This window comes from Neophocaena asiaeorientalis, unplaced genomic scaffold (genome assembly GCF_003031525.2).
Source record: "Neophocaena asiaeorientalis asiaeorientalis breed wild unplaced genomic scaffold, Neophocaena_asiaeorientalis_V1.1 scaffold24, whole genome shotgun sequence".
NCBI classification, from domain to species: Eukaryota; Metazoa; Chordata; class Mammalia; order Artiodactyla; family Phocoenidae; genus Neophocaena; species Neophocaena asiaeorientalis.
In genome coordinates this window covers 1,018,885-1,039,975 of record NW_020185317.1, presented here as the reverse complement: position 1 = coordinate 1,039,975, position 21,091 = coordinate 1,018,885, and the positions used below count along the sequence as shown (strand labels likewise).

The window sequence follows — 21,091 nt, the reverse complement described above, 5'->3', positions numbered from 1 at the left end:
TAATTCCTTTCTCCCTTCAGAGACTGAAAGTTTACTTTAATAAAGGGGAGGGATTAAATTAACGTAGATGTTTAACTCGTGTACAGATAAACATTCTAATTTATCCATCTTAAATCTTCTGGCTGAAGCGTTTGCGTTTAGAGTTTCCCTTACTCATCCGCCTCGCCCGGGCCGCAGCAACCGCCAGGCAAAGCCGGGAGAAAAGGCGAGAGGTAAAAGAGCGCTCCACGCATGCGTTAGAAGCCGCCCCAACTACCTCGCGGCGTCTTTTCTTGGAACAAAACTAGCGCGGAGCCGCGGAGCTCCGCACTTTGCGTAGACTCGAATTTCCTATTGCTCTCACGGTCCGTGTGGAATCCACGAATGGTGCAGTTCCGCTACGCAAGTTGCGTTATTCGAAGTGAATGGCTGGGTGGTGAGTGTACGCCCAGAGCGTAACACCCATAGGCGGACGGGGTGCGGCTGCGCAAGGACCTGAGTGGGCCGTGTACGCCGCTAGCGTAGCGTGGTGTCTGACGCTCAGGTCTCCGCGACGCAGTTGGCGCAGCCGGCTTTGGTGAATACACGATTTAGTGCAGCCGGGGTTTGGTACCGAGCGGAGAGGAGATGCACACGGCACTCGAGTGTGAGGTAACTATAAAACCCCGATTTGTTTACATTCCCTCCCCCAGAACCGGCCCCTTGCGCGGCGGAGACTGCGAGTCCCGGGACAGCGGGGTGGGGGTAGAAAGGGAGACAAGGACCGGGGAGTCGTGGCTGAGTCCCTCGGGGATCCGGGCGCTGGGCTTCCCGTAGCTGCTGCTGTCGTTGGCGGCGGCGGCGGCGGTGGCGGCGAGCCGGGCAGAGCGCGCTGTGGGCTGCGCGTGGGGTGCCGCAGCTCCTCGTGTGCGCTCTGGGCTGCCGCGGGATTAGCGGCTGGGCAGCCTCCGCCCCGCGTGCGGGACCCGCGCCCAACTTAGCCCCCTGCCGAGGCTGGGGGCCGCGCGGAGAGTGGGGCAGTGACCACTGGGCAGAAGGTGGCGGTTGGGGGGCTACGCGCGGGCGGCCTGGGGGCCGAGGGTGGCGTCGCCGCCGGAGGCGGGGACACGGTGGCCCGAGGGTGGGAGGATCCGCAGTCCGGTCTCGGCGAACACCCCTGTTCTTCCTCTCGCGTGGTCCTCTCCGGTGTATCACGGTGACCCCGGGATGGAGCCTGGGCGCCGCTGTTCCGGCCCCGGGAGGCTAACGGACGGTGGCGCCTGTGTTCCTACCGCGGGAGGCCTCGTGGGAGCTTGCATTCTCCCCTACCAACCGGAAAGCCGAGGCGGGGCGCGGGGTGGTTAATGTTGAAGCCAGCTGGGGTCCCTGGAGCTGAGGGCTCGGGTTGGGCTGGGGCTGGGTCGGAGGGGGAGTTCGGGTGGGCCGGGAGGTGGCACGGCAGCCCAGGCTTTGTTCCTGAAAGCTCTTTGGCTGAGAGCGATGGGGGGCCCTGCTGCGGCAGTACGTCGGGGAACCTTCGCGGCCCCCTCCCCGGGTCTCGGGATCTGCTCAACTCCTTGCTTCCCCCTTGGGACCCCTGAGTGCCCAGGCTAAGAAGGGGGCCTGGTGAGGGCGCAGGCGACGTGACGTTGGAGGTCTTCCTGTGGCTTCTGTAAAGAACTGTTCACGTGGGAGTCTGTCCACATGGGCTGTCTTTATGAGCTGGGCAGGAGGAAGAAGCAGGATCCGCAGCCCTCAGTTGGAAGGGTCCTTCATTCAAGTCCCTGTTTTAAGTAATAAAGAGTGACATTAAAGCACATAATTTAAAAAGAAGATGGTAGGTTATACTGTGTGTGTGTTTATTTTTAACTTTAACCTCTTTTACGCTGTTCAGTTCTCTAGTTTTACCTTGGAACTGAGTCATTCTTGGAGCAAAACAAGCATGTGACAAGTTTGCATTTCATTTGTGTGGGGTTTTTTTTTTTTTTGATGGGTATCTAAATTCTACATAATTAAGAACAAGAAGTAATATATGGGAAAAGCTGGAGATTTAGAATGTAGTTGATTGTAGTAATGCAGTTGAAAGCCTTAAGTCAAGACTTGTGTACTGTTTTTTGTTAGGACTTACAATTCTACAAATTTTAAGTACCTTGAGGCAGTCTCTTGCTCTAGACTTTGGGGTCCACACCAGACAACTTACATCCCTCCATGTGCTGAGTACTCCCATAGGAGAGAGAAATAGGTAGTATCAACGATGAGTGATTTGAAGAAAAGAAAATAATAAATGTACTGGAGGGCCTTTTAAAATTTTTTTGTTTGATGAAACTCTGAATGATGAGTTTAAATGTATGGAAAACGTAGGATTACAAGAGAAACCAGTTGTATTGAAATATAATTACCCAAATGTTAAATATTTATGATGAAGTAATTCATGCTTTAGTAAAGCATTAAATATCAAGAGTAGTGGCAGGTCTGATGACTAATTTCAAACTAGTGAGGACTGTAAATGATCTTTATAGGATTTAATTTGAATGATTTATATTAATAGTGTCAGGTGCTGCATATTACTGTGCTTTTTGCCTACATTTATAACTGAAGGGATAACTACATTTCAGAGATCAATTACAATTAGATATGTCTGTCTTCCGTATCCAAATTCACAAACCTGAATTCTTTACACAGCCCCCTGGTTAAGAACCCCTGTGTAAGAATGACTTTGTGCTACTTTAAAAGAAGTGGTTAACTATGAGGTGACATCGATAATATATTGCATGATAACCTTTACTTATTCTTCATGTTAATTTGTATTCTACTAACAGATAGCTTAAAAGCCAACACAGTTCTTCCCCTTTTTTGAGCACTTGATTTGAAGTAGGAGGCCTCAAGTCTGGTATGCAGGTACTAGTCTAGGGGGTGTTTTTGTTTGTTTTTAAACAGATTTATGGAGAATACAGGGTATAGGTATTATAACAAGGGAAATTATTCAACAACAGGAATCATTTGCTTTTAATTAAAGCGAATTTACGTTGTTACTATTCTATTACCCACCTCTCCCCCACTTCCTCTACCCCCAGTTTTGGCCGTTATTGGAAAGAATGTACAGCTTTGGAGTGAGACTTAAGGTTCAAAACTGACCCATTATTAACTAGTTTGGTTACCTTGAGCAAGTTGCTTTATCTTAATCTTTTATCTGTGAACTTGAAGTACTAGAAAAACCTACCTCATGGGTTTACTGTGACCTTGAAATGACTTAATGAGCTAAAGGGCTACAGATAATTCATTTTACCTTCTTTCTGCATAGACGTTTCAGTTCTTCATTAGCAGCTGAAGGACTACTTTCTGTCTTGATTCCAGAATGAGGTTTAATGGTCTCTACTGGGCCATTGCGGGGATAAAATTATCTTATTGTTGTTATTCATATGTAATAATTCATAGAATTTTTTCTGCTTTTGCATTTTCTAATTTATAATTACATACATATATCTTGTTTTCCCTGCCAGACTAAATTCCTTGAGGGACACACACTCCACAGCTTTTTGTGACATAATGCTCGTGACACCTTATTCAGTGAATGTGCAAAGCTTGGTTGTCAAGCTCTTTAATCGAGTTAAAAATGTTAAATGAGTGATACAAAATTTAAATTCAGTATTAACCCAAGGAAATATTAATACTTTGGATTTTGATATGTCAGCCCTTGTCTGTGTAGTGTCTACCTCAAGAATGGAAATGCTCATTTTAAAAAAATTTTATATCAAAAGGACTTTATCATGAGTGCATTTAAAACGTATTCATAAGATGCAAAAGAAAGCACACAGTAGGAAATGGAAAAGAAGTGCAGGTAATAAAAACAGAAAGCTAGTTTTTTTCCTTTATAACAGGTTTTATAACCCTATTAAGCCATTTTTCATTATAAGTGTAATTCTCATTAAAAATATACTAACTTTAGCTTCAAGTTTACAAGTTAGAAGAGTGCTATTTGTCCCAACAGTTTGATGCTGCCCCCTAGTGTTTGATTCCCTTTGAAGCTTTCATGCACTTACCTTCTTCATCTTCACCTTTTCCTAAAACAAGACTGTTTAAGTTATAATTAGATTCCTTAGTGCTATTTATCTAGTCTACCTTGAGATTTCCTCCAGCTGGTTAGTGTTACTAATAAGAGTCATTTTGAACTGGTTAACTTTGATTGCTTTTAACCCTAGTTTTCTGAATGGGGGTGAGTTTGGGTGGAGGTAGAACAATATAAGGCCAAGTTTCCTTGCAAGTTATGTTGGGGGTGTTTTCAAACAGGAAGAGGGCTATATATTAAATGTGTATCTTTGAAGTTAGCTTTGCATATGAATAGCAGCAATTACTTCAGTCTGGGCTGCTTCTGGCTTAATTTAGTCCCATATAACTTTGTGTTGTCTCCACTGTACTGAAAATAATGTTAAAATCACGTGGTGAGCTTTTTTTTTTTAAGTTCAAGTGTTTTGGAACTTTGACTTTTATAGAATGATTTTTGAAAAATAGAGCCTCAAGGACCTGTAATAACCACAAGATTTCCCATAGTCATTTATGTAAACTCAAGATTTCAAATTATATCAGTTAGTAATATTCCAAACTACTTTTTTCATTTTCATTATTTTCTTTTTTTTTTTCATTATTTTCTAATAAGTTTTGTGACTAGACCACACAATGACTTTTAGGTTTTTCCAAAATAAGCAAATATATTCTTGACAAATATTTACTACAATCAGAATATTCAAAAGTGTGTTCAGTAGTTATGAAGGCAATTTTCAACTGAAATTGTAAAGCTTTAAATAACAATAGCATTATTGAAATTATTTCCAACTGCTTAAGAGACCACACTTTCAATGTTCAGAACACAATAGTTTATTGTCATAGCACATCATAAAAAAATAGTGTCAGATTCTATTATCAGAACATAAGGTTTTCTTTTTTTGTTGTTGCCAGATATAAGAATTGGATATTTAATAGACTTTTAATGTTAAAAGATGTTATTAGAATGGCGTGGTGGTTACAGGTTTGTAAGTATAGGGATAAAATCTAAAATCTTTTTCAAGTAGTGTTTCAATTATTTTCATTAGGAGTTAGTGGTATATGATTTTGTAATTTTATAGTTTATATTTACCCATTATATTGTATATTTTACTGCTGAAAGAGGAGGTATCAGGTAATTGTTCTTGCATTAACATTTCTAACAACGGTGTTTACCCTTAATGTGTACACTGTTTTGAGGGACCATCCAACGCATTCAGAAAAGAGGTTTTTGGGGATTAGAGAAGTGAATCAGAATGTTGTCGGAAATATCTTTATCTTATTAATATAAGATTATGTGCTTTCATAGGACCCAGAAGTATTGTTATTAGAGTTACTGTGAAGTACTGTGTGAAAGAGTTATTTTTAATGCTCTAGTAAGTATCGAAGACTTGTCAGTTAGTGATCACTTGAGTTTTTGCATTTGTTTTCATTCATATAGAAGCAGAAAATTAAATCGTTTTCAGTTGTAGTAACAAGGTCACAAATGCATATATCCCACTGCCCTGTTGCTTTAATGTCTGTAAATAAAAAATCATTTCAGATGTGCCTTCGTGCCTCTAAACTTTTTTCTGAATTCACTTTATATATTCAGTGAATGTTTGAGTTTTACAATAGTGGTTTGCCCTGTAGTTGTCTGTTGAATTGGTAAGTTTTAAAAAATGTGTAGATTAAGTCAGGGGTCAGGAAGCTATGGCCTTGGGCCAAATCAGTCTGCTTTTCTAAATTAAGTATTGATGGAACACAGCTTCCTTGTACATTTATATATATTGTATATTGCTGCTTTGTACCATAATGGCAGAATTGAGTAGGTGCCACAGAGACTACTGCCTGCAAAACCTAAAATATTAAATATCTGACCCTTTTAAGTCAGCCAACTCCTGGATCCAGTTCTTCATATTCTGTCATTATTTGATGTGTTGCTGCTTTTAAAATACTTACATTTTCCTACTACCTATATGAGTAAGATACTTTAGTATAAAAGCATTCAAATCTAAATGAATGGGTAATAATGTGAGTTCTCAGGTATTCTTCACCTAAATAGTGTAGAAGCTTTTTGTCTCTCCCCCTTTCCATTTTCCTCTGTAGGAGGAATAGCACCTTTATTTATGATGCTTGGATTTGGAATGTGGCCTTCAACCTTGAGCTACTACTTAACTCTATCACTGTCACAGTTTACCATCTCTAATTTAACAGGTGACTGTGTCTTCCTTGTACCTCCTTCAGAGCAGAAAATGTTCATATTTTTTATGCCTTCTCCCTGCCCCTTCCTCCTGTCCCCTTTCCTCCTTTTTCCTCTCCTCCCACTCCCCTCATAAAGCAGTTCATGATTGCATGTTTACAGGCCTGTGAACAAGTGTTTTGGTGTAATTCTTCTTAGTGTACCTTTGCTGAAGATGAATCATTACTTTATGCTGTTTACATGTGAAGAAGTATACTTTGTGCTATGTTGTAGAAGAACATAGCCTCTTGATGAAGGGGGCTATGGAAAGATTGATTTATGTACCTTATCAAGATATGTAGAATAAAATATGATTTATTATTACATTGTAAATCAATGAGATCAGTAAAACTATATTAGAAAAATATTTTATGTAATTATAATGTAATATTTAACTATTACATTATTGTATATACTTACAGAGAACAATTAGATATTATGTATTGTATATAATATATATCATAAAGCAACAGATCATGTTTTCTTTTCCCATGGACCTTTTTTAATGTAGAATTTCAGCTGACTTTGTAACTTGTTAATGTTTAAAACATATTTTAAGATTTTTTTTTTTTTTTTGCGGTACGCGGGCCTCTCACCAATGTGGCCTCTCCCGCCGTGGAGCACAGGCTCCAGACGCGCAGGCTCAGCGGCCATGGCTCACGGGCCCAGCCGCTTCACGGCATGTGGGATCTTCCCGGACCGGGGCACGAACCCGTGTCCCCTGCATCGGCAGGTGGACTCTCAACCACTGCGCCACCAGGGAAGCCCAAGATTTTTGTTTTAAATGAGCATACTCTAGTTTTTAAAATAAAGTGAATAATTTGATATATATAACCAGTGTAAATAAAAAGTTTATTTTCAAGAAAATAATCAATTTTTAAAAACTGAAGAAGGAAACCAAGTAGCTACAAATCAAATCACTGAAAATTTTAAGAAAGTGTTGTTTAAGTTCACTGTAAATACAGTATTATATAATACATAATGTAATTTATGATTTATAAAAAATGTTAAAGCTTTTCCCCTGAAGATTTCTGCCTAAACACAAGTACTTGAAAGTTTTACTGAGGCTAAAACGTAAACTTTCTTAGTTAACAGATATAAGACTATTGTTTGTTAGTTCAGTGGATGTTTTATTTTCCCTAAAAAAGAAATGGATGTTAGGGGTCATGTTAATTTTAATTATTGCTTTTTTTCAAAGAAGAAAATATATATTAAATATAGGGAGAAAAAACATTAAATTTAGAAGTCATAAAGAAATTGCAAAAGATGTTCACGGGTTTCAGTGCATGTACGTGAAAATGTCTATACGTGAAAGGGAAAACATTGTAATCAAAGTAAAAAGGCATTAGACAGAATTGAAGATGTTTTCTGCGGAAAATATGACCAAGCCATGTTATGTAAAAGCTCATGCATGTTTATAAAAATATTGAGACACCAGGAATAATTTGAATATAAGAATAAGGTAATTTTACCTGTTCCAAAATTAATAATACCAACTACTAATGAGAATACTATGACCGTACTACTGGTGGCAGTATAACCAAACTTAATTGCTCTAGAAAACAATTTGGAAGTATGTAACAAGACCTGAAAAGTATTCAAACTTTTGTGGTCTTTCCCCACATCTTGGACTTATCCAAGCCAGTAACTAAAAATAATAGCACAAATTGAAATTAAAATGATTACATATTGTGATTAAAACCCTGTAAACAAATGCTTGTGAAAATCTTGAAACTGTAATTCATTTTCTTCCACATGTGACATAAATGTGATTTTGTTCAACAGAAACTTTTTTTAAGATTTATAATTGCTGACTTTTATATTTAGTTTTTTCAAAGTTATGCATGAATACAGTTCTTTAAAGTTTTTAGGGAAAAGAAAAATCAGTCTCCTGCCTGGCTTCTTTTACGTTCTGTCTAGAGAGATAAGGAACTCCTTTAGTTTCTCTAATTATTTTGCTTTTCACTGCTATGTCTCCAACATGTTCATAACTTGCTGATTTTCAGTTTTAGTCATTGTCTGCTTCGGATTTAGCACTCTTTCCACCTCTCCATGTACTCATTTCCTATACCCCAGTTTTTCAGTACAATTGTATTGAATAATTTTGGTTTAGAACAGTATTTAGTGTTATATTTTTATGACTGTGAATGTTATTTACAATTGAGTCATTGTAATAAACTGTTACTTTTCCTGCACAACTTCCCCCCCCACCCCGCCCCGGCATTAATAATTTTTTTCTTTTTCAATGTATCTGTATATTACAAAATCTACTGCAGTCTGTGTATCTGAGTGTGATTCTATTAAGAAAGAGAATGTGCCTTAAGAAGACTATGTTTATATAATTTATGTAGTTTTCTTTATGTTGGACAAGGTTGAACTTGATAATAAAGATGGATTGATAACTTGACAATGAATTGGTTGTTTGCTAGTAAAAATTAAGTAGCTTTGACACTTGAACTATACTTTTGTAAGATTCTGCTAAATGGCAGAACTGAATCATTTAACTTTGTTCAAATAACTGTAAGGACAGCTAAAATTAAACAGTAGAAAGCTTCCCTGGTGAGGAAGAAGTAGTCTGTGTTGTCAGCAGCATCAAAAAAATGTTACTGTTATGAAAATATTGCCCTGGGGACCTCACTGGTAGTCCAGTGGTTAAGACCCCAAGCTTCCAATGCAAGGGGCGCAGGTTCCATCCATGGTCAGGGAGCTAAGATCCCACAAGCTGTGCTGTGTGGCAAAAAAAAAAAAAAAAAAAAAAAAATTTTCCTGGGTTTTCTGTGATTTTTTTTTTTTTTTTTCCTAACATTATGGAAAGGAGAGATCATTTTAGCTGGCAGTGCTTATGAATGGCAAGCTAGTACAAAATCAGGGTCATGTAACAGTGACAAGATGCTGAAAAAGGAAAACAAAGTAAGAGTGAAGATGAATGGAGTAATAAAGATTTAAGGCAGTGGCAGTAACGATTCTTAGAATGAAGGTAACTGAGGGGTGATGAGTTGAAAGAGAATACAGCTCTGGAAGTTGAAGGGAGAAGGCATGTGTGTCTAATTCAGGTCCTAAGGTTAGTGCTCTGTCTTTTAAGTCCTCTTTGTGATTATATGTTGTGTAGGTTTACATGCATCTGTAGTGGAAAGAAGTTGAAGCTTATTTATTGAAAGGGTAACTAAAATTGTAAACATTTTAGTAGCTTCAAAAGGCCTCACAATATTTTGTGACTGATAAAGGTATCCCACCTCATGCATTTACTAATCTCAGATGCTCTTTGTATTCACAAGCAGCACAACAGGCATAGGAATATCATACATGGCTTTCTACATTATGGTTCCAGACTCCTTGTAATGAAAGCTTGAAAAGCAGAGACTTCAGTTCTGCTAACTTTGGGGGCTTTTTGTTCTTCTTTCTTTAATTGCTTTAGGTGTAAGGTTAGGTTGTTTATTTGAGATGTTGATTGTTTCTTGAGGTAGGATTCTAGTGCTATAAACTTCCCTCTTAGAACTGCTTTTGCTGCATCCCATAGGTTTTGGGTCGTCGTGTTTTCATTGTCATTTGTTTCTAGGTATTTTTTGATTTCCTCTATGATTTCTTCAGTGAGCTCTTGGTTATTAAGTAGTGTATTGTTTAGCCTCCATGTGTCTGTACTTTTTACAGGTTTTTTCCTGTAATTGATATCTAGTCTAATAGTGTTGTGGTCAGAAAAGATACTTGATACGATCTCAATTTTCTTAAATTTACCGAGGCTTGATATGTGGCCCAAGATATGATCTATCCTGAAGAATGTTCCATGAGCACTTGAGAAGGAAGTGTATTCTGTTGTTTTTGGATGGAATGTCCTATAAATATCAATTAAGTCCATCTTGTTTAATTTATCATTTAAAGCTTGTGTTTCCTTATTTATTTTCATTTTGGACGATCTGTCCATTGGTGAAAGTGGGGTGTTCAAGTCCCCTACTATGATTTTGTTACTGTCGATTTCCCCTTTTATGGCTGTTAGCATTTGCCTTAAGTGTTGAGGTGCTCCTTTGTTGGGTGCATAAATATTTACAGTTGTTATATCTTATTCTTGGATTGTTCCCTTGATCATTATGTAGTGTGCTTTGTCTCTTGGAATAGTCTTTTTTTTAAAGTCTGTTTTGTCTGATATGAGAATTGCTACTCCAGCTTTCTTTTGATTTCCATTTGCATGGAATATCTTTTTCCATCCCCTCACTTTCAGTCTGTATGTATGCCTAGGTCTGAAGTGGGTCTCTTGTAGACAGCACATATATGGGTCTTGTTTTTGTATCCATTCAGCCAGTCTGTGTCTTTTGGTTGGAGCATTTAATCCATTTACATTTAAGGTAGTTATTGATATGTGTGTTCCTATTACCATTTTCTTAATTGTTTTGGGTTTGTTTTTATAGGGTTTCTTTTGTATATTTAAAAATTAAAAAGTAAAAAAAAAAAAAAGAGGAAGGAAAGAGAGAGCAACCAAATCAAAAAACAAATTCACCAATGATAACAAGCTCCAAAAAGTATACTAAAAAGAAAAATAGGACAGACAGAACCCTAGGACAAATGGTAAAAGCAAATCTCTACAGAGAAAATTACACAAAGAAGCATACACATGCACACAAAAGGAGAAAAAGGAAAAAAATAAATAAATAAAAGGAAGAGAGCATCCAAATCAATAAAGAAATCTACCAATGATAATAAGCTCTAAATACTAACCTAAGATAAACGTAACACCAGAAATAAATTAGATGCAGAAAGCAAACCCCAAGTCTACAGTTGCTGCCAAAGTCCACCGCCTCAATTTTGGGATGATTCGTTGTCTCTTCAGGTATTCCACAGTTGCAGGGTCCATCAGTTTGATTGTGGAGATCTAATCCTCAGTTTGATTGTGGAGATCTAATCCTCTGCTCCTGAGGCTCCATGGAGAGATTTCCCTTTCTCTTCTTTGTTCACACAGCTCCTGGGCTTCAGCTTTGGATTTGGCCTTGCCTCTGCGTGTACGTTGCCTGAGGGCATCTATTCCAGGCCCAGACAGGATGGGGTTAAAGGAGCAGCTGATTAGGGGACTCTGGCTCACTGAGGCCAGGGGGAGGGAGGGGTACAGAATTTGGGGCGAGCCTGTGGTGGCAGAGACCGGTGTGATGTTGTAACACCTGAAGCATGACGTGTTCTCCTGGGTAAGTTGTCCCTGGATCATGGGACCCTAGGCGTGGCAGGCTTCACAGGCTTCCTGGAGGGGAGGTGTGGATAGTGACCTGTGCTTGCACACAGGCTTCTTGGTGGCTGCAGTAGCAGCCTTAGCGTCTCATGCCTGTCTCTCTGCGCTGATAGCCATGGCTCGAGCCCGTCTCTGGAGCTTGTTTGGGTGGTGCTCTGAATACCCTCTCCTCGTGCACCCTGAAACAACGTTCTCTTGCCTCTTAGGCGGTTCCAGACATTTTCCTGGACTCCCTCCCAGCTACCTGTGGCGCACCAATCCCCTTCAGTCTGTGTTCATGCAGCCAACCTCAGTCCTCTCCCTGAGATCTGACCTCTGAAGCCCAAGCCTCAGCTCCCAGCCACCAGCTGCCCTGGTGGGTGAGCAGCGAAGCCTCTCAGGCTGGTGAGTGCTGGTCAGCACCGATCCTCTGTGTGGGAATCTGTCCGCATTGCCATCTGCACCCCTATTGCTGCGCTGTCCTCCGTGACTCCAAAGCTTCCCCCTGATGCACCCACCATCTCCGCCAGTGAAGGGCCTCCTTAGCGTGTGGAAGCTTTTCCTCCTCCACAGCTCCCTCCCAGAGGTGCAGGTCCTGTCCCTATTCTTTCGTCTCTGTTTTTACTTTTTCCTTTTGCACTACCCAGGTACGTGGGGAATTTCTTGCCTTTTGGGAAGTCTGAGGTCTTCTGCCAGGTTCCATAGGTGTTGTGTAGGAGCTGTGCCACATGTAGATGTATTTTTGAGGTATTTGTGGGGAGGAAGGTGATCTCCACATCTTACTCCTCTGCCATCTTGAAGCTGTCCCTCTAATTTCTTTCTTTTACATGTAGCTGTCCAGTTTTCCCAGCATCACTTATTGAAGAGGCTGTCTTTTCTCCATTGTATGTTTTTGCCTTCTTTGTTGTAAATTAGGTGCCCATATGTGTGTGGGTATATCTCTGGGCATTCTATCCTGTACCATTGATCTATAATTCTGTTTTTGTGCCAGTACCATACTGTCTTGATTACTGTAGCTTTATGGTATAGTTTGAAGTTGGGTAGCCTGATTCCTCCATTTTTCTTTCTCAAGATTGCTTTGGCTATTCGGGGTCTATTGTGTTTCTATATGAATTGTAAAATTTTTTGTTCTAATTCTGTGAAGAATACCATTGGTAGTTTGATAGGGATTGGATTGAATCTGTAGATTGCTTCGGGTAGTATAGTCATTTTCATAATGCTTTTTCCAATCCAAGAACCTGGTATATTTCTCCATCTGTTTTTGTCATCTTTGATTTCTTTCATGAATGTGTAGTTTTCTGAGTACAGGTCTTTCGCCTCCTTAGGCAGGTTTATTCCTAGGTATTTTATTCTTTTTGTTGCAGTGGTAAATGGGAATGTTTCCTTAATTTCTCTTTCTGATTTTTCATTGTTAGTGTATAGGAATGCCAGATTTCTTTGCATTAATTTTGGATCCTGCAACCTTACCAAATGTATTGATTAGTTCTAGTAGTTTTCTGATGGCATCTTTAGGATTTTCTATGTATAGTATCATGTCATTGGCAAACAGTAACAGTTTTACCTTTTCTTTTCCAATTTGTATTCCTTTTGTTTCTTTTTTTTCTCTGATTGCTGTGGCTAGGACTTCCAAAAGTATGTTGAATAAGAGTGGCGAGAGTAGACATCCTTGTCTTGTTCCTGATACTAGTGGAAATGCTTTCAGCTTTTCACCATGATGCTTGCTGTGGATTTGTCATATATGGCCTTTATTATGTTAAGGTAGGTTCCCTCTGTGCCCACATTTTGGAGAGTTTTTATCATAAGTGGGTGTTGAATTTTGTCGAAAGCTTTTTCTGCATCTATTGAGATGATCATGTGGTTTTTCTCCTTCAGTTTGTTAATATGGATTATTACATTGATTGATTTGGGTATATTTGAAGAATCCTTGCATTCCTGGGATAAACGCCACTTGATCATGGTGTATGATCCTTTAATGTGCTGTTGGATTCTGTTTGCTAGTATTTTGTTCAGGAGTTTTGCATCTATCTATGTTCATTAGTGATATTAGTCTATAATATTCTTTTTTTTGTGATATCTTTTTCTGGTTTTGGTATCAGGGTGATGGTGGCTTCATAGAATGAGTTTGGGAGTGTTTCTCCCTCTGCAATTTTTTGGAAGAGTTTGAGAATGATAGGTGTTAGCTCTTCTCTAAATGTTTGATAGAATTCGCCTGTGAAGCCATCTGGTCCTGGACTTTTGTTTGCTGGAAGATTTTAAATTATGGTTTCAATTTCATTACTTGTGATAGGTCTGTTGATATTTTCTAATTCATCCTGGTTCAGTCTTGGAAAATTGTACCTTTCCAAGAATTTGTCCATTTTTTCGTGGCTGTCCATTTTATTGGCATATAATTGTTTGTAGTAGTCTCTTATAATCTTTTGTATTTCTGCAGTGTCAATTGTGATTTCTCCTTTTTCATTTCTAATCTTGTTGATTTCTGTCCTCTCCCTTTTTTTCTTGATGAGTCTGGCTAAGGTTTTATTAATTTTATCTTCTCAAAGAACCAGCTTTTAGTTTTATTGATCTTTGCTATTGTTTTCTTCATTTCTATTTCATTTATTTCTGCTCTGATCTTTATGATTTCTTTCCTTCTACTCACTTTGAGTTTTCTTTGTTCTTCTTTCTCTACCTGTTTTAAGTGTAGTGTTAGATTGTTTGAGATTTTTCTTGTTTTTTGAGGTGAGATTGAATTGCTATAAACTTCCCTCTTAGAACTGGTTTTGCTGTGTGCCATAGGTTTTTGGTTGTGGTGTTTTGATTGTCATTTGTTTCTATTTTTTAATTTCTTTGATTTTTATTTTTTAATTTCTTTGATTTCTTCAGTGATCTCTTGGTTATTTCATGACGCACTGTTTGGCCTCCATGTATTTGGTTTTCTTTACTGTTTTTTCCTGTAATTGATTTCTAGTCTCATAGCTTTGTGGTCAGAAAAGATGCTTGTTACGATTTCAATTTTCTTAAATTTTCCAAGGCTTGATTTGTGACCCAAGATGTGATCTATCCTGGAGAATGTTCCATGTGCACTTGAGAAGAAAATGTATTCTGTCACTTTTGGGTGGAATGTTCTATAAATATCAATTAGATCTATCTGGTCATTTAAAGTTTGTGTTTCCTTATTTATTTTCTGTTTGGATGATCTGTCTGTTGATGTAAGTGCGTTGCTAAAGTCCCTTACTATATTTGTGTTACTGTCAATTTCTCCTTCATGGTTGTTAGCATTTGCCTTATGTATTGAGGTGCTCCTATGTTGGGTGCATAAACATTTATAATTGTTACATTTTCTTCTTGGATTGATCCTTTGATCATTATGTAGTGTCCCTCCTTATCTCTTGTAACAGTCTTTATTTTAAAGGCTATTTTATCTGATACGACTAGTGCTACTACAGCTTTCTTTTGATTTCCATGTGCATGGAATACCTTTTTCCATCCCTTCAGTTTCAGTCTGTATGTGTCCCTAGGTCTGAAGTGGGTCTCTTGTAGACAGCATATATATATGGGTCTTGTTTTTGTATCCATTCAGCCGTTCTGTGTCTTTTGGTTGGGGCATTTAATCCATTTACACTCAAGGTTATTATTGATATGTATGTTCCTATTACCGTTTTCTTAATTGTTTTGGGATTGTTTTTGTGGGTCTTTTTCTTCTCTTGTGTTTTCCACCTAGAGAAGTTTCTTCATCATTTGTTGTAAAGCTGGTTTGGTGGTGCTGAATTCTCTTAGCTTTTGCTTGTCTGAAAAGCTTTTGACTTCCGCATCGAATCTGAATGAGATCCATGCTGGGTGCAGGGTATACTTAAAGTGTTGGACTGTTTTTAAGAGGGAAATAAGCTTGCTTGTTTCTTAAGCCACCGCCCATTGAGAGAAGTCTCTTTACAATAGCTGCTTAGTCTATGCTGACAAATGCATACTTCATTCAAGTGATTCTTTGGCACACACTTGCTATATAGCTGTTCTAAACTAAAGTTGCAAAGTTTATGTATGATTTACTTTGAAAAGTACTTAACAGAGGGCTTCCCTGGTGGCGCAGTAGTTGAGAGTCCGCCTGCCGATGCAGGGGACACGGGTTTGTGCCCCGGTCCGGGAAGATCCCGCGTGCCGCAGAGCGGTTAGGCCCGTGAGCCATGGCCGCTGAGCCTGCGCGTCCGGAGCCTGTGCTCCGCAACAGGAGAGGCCACGACAGTGAGAGGCTCGTGTACTGCCAAAAAAAAAAACACCCCCCCCCAAAAACAAACAAGCAAACAAAATACTTAACAGAGATTTAATATTACCTTTATGATGTCACTCATGTATTTTGCATTCCTATCGTGCTCTCTTGAATGTAAATGATTAGGTGACTTTAGATATTAGAATCTTTGCAGTAAACAAATTGAGTACTATACACTCAAAAAGTAGACACAAATTAAAACTCATATAGACCACCCACAGTTTTTGTGTTTCATGGAGTCATTCATTTGATGTTGCCTGATCAATATATATGTTTTTTTTTTTGTTTTTTTGTTTTTTTTTTGCGGTATGCAGGCCTCTCACTGTTGTGGCCTCTCCCATATGGGATCCTCCCGGACCGGGGCATGAACCCGTGTCCCCTGAATTGACAGGCGGACGCTCAACCACTGCGCCACCAGGGAAGCCCTATATGTATGTTTTATTTTTACCACTGGTACCTATTCATTTGACAGTGAGATAATGTTCACTGAAGAAACTACAAGACATTTACATATCAAATGAACCCAGCAGCATTCATTCAGAGTATTGCCTTTCACTAGCATCTCCAAGTGGAAAACCAAGGTAATTGTAGGGAGTGTAATGTCCTCTTTCTGCTTAATAGCGATTGTCTTCATCTGTTCCCTTTCATCTTCATTAGTGTATAGGTAAAACTATGTTTTAAATGGTGACTTTATCTATGAGACTATTATATAAGAAACGGAAGCGTTTGGATTAAAAACAAAATCTCAAACTTAATGTAGCTTTGGGATTAAACATATTTTATAGACTAATTATTTTCTAAAATTCTTAAACCACGTGTGATAACTAAACCTAATTCAGGTAATCATAATATTCGATGTAATTAAGTATCATATGAAATCAATGGGAGTGTTTATATAATTAATTTGTATAGGTAGTGGCTCTCAAACTTTAGCTAGCATCAGACTCACTAGGAAGATTGAATGACACAGTGCTGAGCCCTAACCCCAGAGTTCCTGATTTAGTAGGTCTGGGTGGGGTGCAAGAATTTACATTTCTAACAAGTTCCCAGGTAACCATGATACTGCTTCTGCTGTTCCTCCAACACGTTGATTAATCACTGATGGCGGTTAGGTATCAAACTTACAAAAAGTATATACAATACAGATGGACTCCGATTTACGATATTTTGACTTTTCAGTGATGCAAAAGCGTTATGCATTCAGTAGAAACCATTCGTTTTGAATTTTGATCTTTGTCCAAGGTAGTGATATGCAGTACAGTACACTCTTGTGATGCTGGGCAGTGGCAGCGAGCTGCAGCTCCCAGTCAGCTGCGCGATCACCAAGGTAAACCATTCTGTACCCATACAACCTTCTGTTTTTCACTTTTAGTACAGTATTCAGTAAATTACATGAGATTATTATTATAAAACAGGCTTTGTGTTAGATGATTTTGCCCACCTGTAGGCTAATTAATGTAAGTACTCTGAGCGCATTTAAGGAAGACTAGGCTAAGCTATGATGTTCAGTGGATTATGTATGTTAAATGCATTTTCAACTTATGATATTTTTCAAGTTAGGATGAGTTGAGACATAATCCCATCTTTAAGTCGGGGAGGATCTGTATAACACACACCTGAATCCCATTATGCTGCTTTTACAAATATTAAATGTTTTGTCACATTGCTTCAGATTCCCCTCACTTTTTAAGAAATAAAACACTGCAGATGCAGCTAAATATGCATACTTCCTCTACCATCTGACTCCCCTTCATTTCTTCCTGAAAAGATAACCACTCTCTATAATGTGATCATCCCCATGTTAAGCTCTTGCTACATGTATGTAGAACCCAAATTAAGGTATTTTGCATGTTTTTAATTGTGTATAAATGATATGACATGTACCTTTTTGGAGTTTACTCTTTATGTTTCTAAGAATTGTGTTTGTTGTGTATTTCATAGTCACACATTTATAACTTTAGCATAATCTTTAATTACATAAGTATGCCATATTTTTTTATACATTCTTCTACTGATGGGCATTTAGGTTTGTGGCAGGCACTAATGGTTATATAATCAACTGACATTCCTCATTTACCTCCTTTTTGCTTGCTGTTAGTATGCCCTCCATATGCATAGGAAAGGTGGCTTCTTTCCAATCTCAAGAGAATGAATGTCGATTTGTCTAAGCCGATCATGGTAATTTCTTCCTTTACCAGTTTTGTTTTGTGTATATAGTACAGCCCTGATGAAAGATATGTTAAGGGAAATCTGAGAGGAACTTTCAGGAAAGATTTTTCTCCCTGGATGAAAAGGAAAAGATAAACCTTCCGTGCTTTGGATATGGTTGTGCAAGGATGGAGTGGTTGTAGCAACAGCAGTTTCTTGAGATTCTGAGGAGAAAGATCTGAGGATGAGAGAGTTTTTGCTTGTGTAATTGTCCTGAAACCACCATTTTCCCCAACTTTTTTTTTTTTTTTTTTTTTTTTGTGGGTGTGTGTGCGGTACGCGGGCCTCTCACTGTTGTGGCCTCTCCCATTGCGGAGCACAGGCTCCGGACGCGCAGGCTCAGCGGCCATGGCTCACGGGCCTAGCTCCGTGGCATGTGGGATCTTCCCAGACCGGGGCACGAACCCGTGTCCCCTGCATTGGCAGGCGGACTCTCAACCCCTGCGTCACCAGGGAAGCCCTCCCCAACTTTTTTAATGTGAAATTTTCCTCTTTGTTTTAACCACTTTTAGTTGAGTATTCTGTTATTTACAAGATAGTTAACATTAAAAAAAAAAAATCAACAATACTGCGTTAGAGATTCTTGAATTTGTCTCCTGAGCATAGTGTAAGAGTTTCTCTAGGGTAGATAGATAGATAAAAGTGGAATTTTGGGGCTGTGGAGTGTATTCATATTCAGCTTCAGTAAATGTCAGATTGCTTCCCAAAACGGTTGCACCAATTTATACTCCCACCAGCAGTGTAAGGTATTTTCTATTTCTTTACATTAGATTTTTGCTTAACACCTGGTATTTTCAGATATTAATTTTTGCCTCTTAATGTCTTGGTGTGTTATCCAGATTGTTAGTGATCATGTCACTGCTTAACCATCTGTCCTGTTTATAACCTTTGTATAATTGTCTATGCAGTATTGGAGTGTTTTGTATTTATTTATATATATATATATGTTTTATATGTTCTGAATACTGATCTTTTATATGCATTGTTTATATATACACATTGCAAATATCTTTTAGTGTATAGCTTGTCATAAACTTTGTTTATTGTGTTCTTTATTGTAGAGTAATACTTAAAGAATTTAGTATAATTAATCAAAATTTCCTTTTAAGGTTTGTGCTTTTTGCATCTTATCTAAAATTTAGTTTAATTAAATTATCTAAAATTTCCTTTTAAGGTTTGTGCTTTTTTTGTCTTTCCTTAGCCTAAAGTCATGATAGTCTCCTATATTTTATTCTAAAAGTTAAGAATTTTTTTGTTTTTCACATTGGGTTTTTAATCCTCTTGGAATTGACATTTGTGTATGGTGTGAGGGAGAACTATTTTTTCACAATCAATATTATTGATTCTTTTTTTTTTTTTTTTTTTTGTGGTACGCGGGCCTCACTGTTGTGACCTCTCCCGTTGTGGAGCACAGGCTCCGGATGCGCAGGCCCAGCGGCCATGGCTCACGGGCCCAGCCACTCCGCGGCATGTGGGATCTTCCCGGACTGGGGCATGAACCCGTGTCGCCTGCATCGGCAGGCGGACTCTCAATCACTGCGCCACCAGGGAAGCCCCTATTGATTCTTTTTCTGAATTCTGTTGTTTCTTTGGTCTATCTGTATGGCCCTCTGCCAGTTCTGTTATTTTAGTTATATAACTTTATAAGAAGAAGTCTTTATCACCTTGCTAATTTTCTGAACTGTGTTGGTTGTCCTTGGGTTTTTGCTCATCCATATGAATTTTTAGATTAGCTTATGCAGTCTCACGAAAAGCAGACAGCTTCCGGGATTTTGATTGACACTGAATTAGATTTGCATATACACTTGGGAAGACTTTATATACCTTATGCCATTTATTCCGTCCATGTAGGTGGTGTCTCTCCAGTTTTTGCAAATAATGTCATATACATTTCTCCTTTTAATGGTCTTGTTCTATTTATTTCTAGGAGCCTAATAATTTTTGTTTATAATTACATTTTCTAATTGGTTTTCACTGGAGAAAATTTGATTTTTAAAAACTTTTAATTGAAGTACAGTATGTGTACAGAAAAGTACAGAGTATGATAAGTGCAATGAATTATCACAGAGTAAACATATTTGTGTAACCATTACTCAAGTAAAGAAAGAGAACATTACTACAATTTCCAGTCCCAGTTATTACCCTCTACCTTCCCTTCAAAAAATAATCATTGTCGTGGTTTAGTTTTGCTCATTTTAAATTTTATATAAATAGAATTTTGCTCTCTAGTTTATTTAGCATTTATCTTTGGCTCAGTCTCAATTTGTGAGACTCATCTGTGTTAATGTGTGAATCTGTGATTATATTTTCATTCCTGTGCAGTATTCCATTGTAAAATTATTGTTTTGTTTATCCATTCTACTGTTGATGGACATTTGGCCTTTTTCCTGTTTTGAGCTATGATGAATAATAGTTATGTGAACTTTCATGTTCACTCATGTCTTTTTGTGTCTCTGTACATGTATTTCTGCATATATCCAGGACTAGAATTGCTATATGAGTGGATATGCTTATGTTCAATTTCTGGCAGATCCTGCTAAATAGTTTTCCATAAGATACCAATTTGCAGTCCCACCAGCAGTATATGCAGGTTCCAGTTGATCCATATTCTTGCCTACATCTTTTATACTTTACTCATTCTGGTGGGTATATCGTGGTATCTACTTGTGATTTTAATTTATAATTTTCTGATGACTATTAAAGTTGAGAATCCTTTCATATGCTTCTTAATAATTTGGCTATCCTCTTATGAAGTGCCCGTTCAAATTTCCCATTTTTCCATTGAGTTGTCTCATAATTTTCATATTGATTTGTAGAAGTTCCTTATATATTGACTAGTAACATTGCCATAATTTTCTCCCAATCTGTTGTTGCCTTTTTAGTCTCTTTCGGGCCTCTCCTGTTGCAGAGCACAGGCTCCAGACGCGCAGGCTCAGCGGCCATGGTTCACGGGCCCAGCCGCTCCGCGGCATGTGGGATCTTCCCGGACCGGGGCACGAACCCGCGTCCCCTGCATCGGCAGGCAGACTCTCAACCACTGCGCCACCAGGGAAGCCCTCATATGCTTCTTAATAATTTGGCTATCCTCTTATGAAGTGCCCGTTCAAATTTCCCATTTTTCCATTGAGTTGTCTCATAATTTTCATATTGATTTGTAGAAGTTCCTTATATATTGACTAGTAACATTGCCATAATTTTCTCCCAATCTGTTGTTGCCTTTTTAGTCTCTTAATGATAT

At 38.6% G+C, this 21,091-nt stretch overlaps 1 protein-coding gene across 1 annotated transcript in view; it reads left to right on the top strand.

Annotated features, from left to right (window-relative positions):
* Window positions 1-527: 527 nt before the first annotated feature.
* Window positions 528-21,091, top strand: part of SLC39A10 (solute carrier family 39 member 10) — a 64,025-nt gene continuing 43,461 nt past the window's right edge. The window contains exon 1 of the mRNA XM_024733631.1: window positions 528-630. The gene's annotated coding sequence lies outside the window, so the exon portion shown is untranslated. The remainder of the gene's footprint in view (window positions 631-21,091) is intronic.